Consider the following 1,368-nt stretch of genomic DNA (forward strand, 5'->3'; position numbering starts at 1 on the left):
AAAAAAAAAAAAAAAAAAAGCTAGGTGTGGTGGTGTGTGCCTGTAGTCTCAACTATTCGGGAGGCTGAGGGAGAAGAATTGCTTGAATCCAGGAGGCAGAGGTTGCAGTGAGCTGAAAGCATGCCACTACACTCCAGCCTGGGTGACAGAGCAAGACCGTCTCAAAAAAAAAAAAGAAAAGAAAAGAAAAAATGAATAATGGTAACACACTAGGCCCTACTATATGCACAGAAATATTGAGTAACTTATCCAAGGTTGCCCGGGGCAGAGATTTGAACCAAGATCATCTGATTCCATAGTCTGTACTCTTACCACTAGGCTCCCCTGCCTCACTAGAATCCACCCCCTGGCTGAGGAATCCGACATGGAGGTAAAGGGAAGAGGAAGCTAGGAATCAAGCCACAGCCCCAGAAGTCCAGGTGTTAAAAACAATTTACGAGACAAAAAAACATTGTTTTGGACTGAGCCCCTATGCTAGTCCAGATCAAACCAAATGGATTCCTTCATGCTAGGTGCCATGTAGTCAAACTAAACTTAGAAACAGGAGAGTTTCTTGAAAAACAAGAGATTCACAGCAACCAACCCAGAGGGGCTCATCAATCTGAGCCAGTATGATAAGGAGGTCTTCTCCGCTTTAACCCTCTAAGGAAAGTAACATGGAAATGACCCATCTGCTTTTCGATCCTTGTTTCTGCTTTCTTCAGCCTTTTTCTGCCTATAAAGCCCACCACCTCTGCTCAGCTCATTGGAATACCTTTCTATTTTGCAGATAAGGTCTGCCCAATTCATGAATTGCTAATAAAAGCCAATTAAATCTTTGAAACTCAATTTGTTGACATTTCGTTCTTTGAGAGAGGTATTGTTGTTAGGACACCCCTCCGCTGCCCTCCACAACACCACTGTGGTTATGGAGAGAGACCACCACCCTCTCTGTGCTCCTGCCGAGACCCCCACCCCTGCCTCTTTCCAACACAGCCTCATCACTATGATCTGCCTTGAGACCACAGTGAGGCACCTGAGCCTTCTTCCTATCCCGTTACCATAGAAGCTCAGGTCTCCCCTTGCTCCTCCAGACTTGAACCCTCATGCCCCGCCTGGCCATTGTCCCCAGTTCTGACCCTGTCTCCTGAAACCTGCCACTCTGTTCTGGACCCTGGTCCAGACTCACAGGGTCCTTTTGATCTTCTTACTCTCATTCCCAGGCTGCACATTCATATCACCTCAAGGACTTAAAAACATTCTGAAGCCCACGCTCCTTACCAGACCAATTAAATACAATTTCAGATTGTAGCATCCAGGTACTGGCATGTTCTCAAAATTTCCTGGGTGTTTCTAATTTGTGGCTGGGTCAAGAATCACAGATGGAAC

The sequence above is a fragment of the Theropithecus gelada genome, chromosome 6 (assembly GCF_003255815.1).
Source record: "Theropithecus gelada isolate Dixy chromosome 6, Tgel_1.0, whole genome shotgun sequence".
NCBI classification, from domain to species: Eukaryota; Metazoa; Chordata; class Mammalia; order Primates; family Cercopithecidae; genus Theropithecus; species Theropithecus gelada.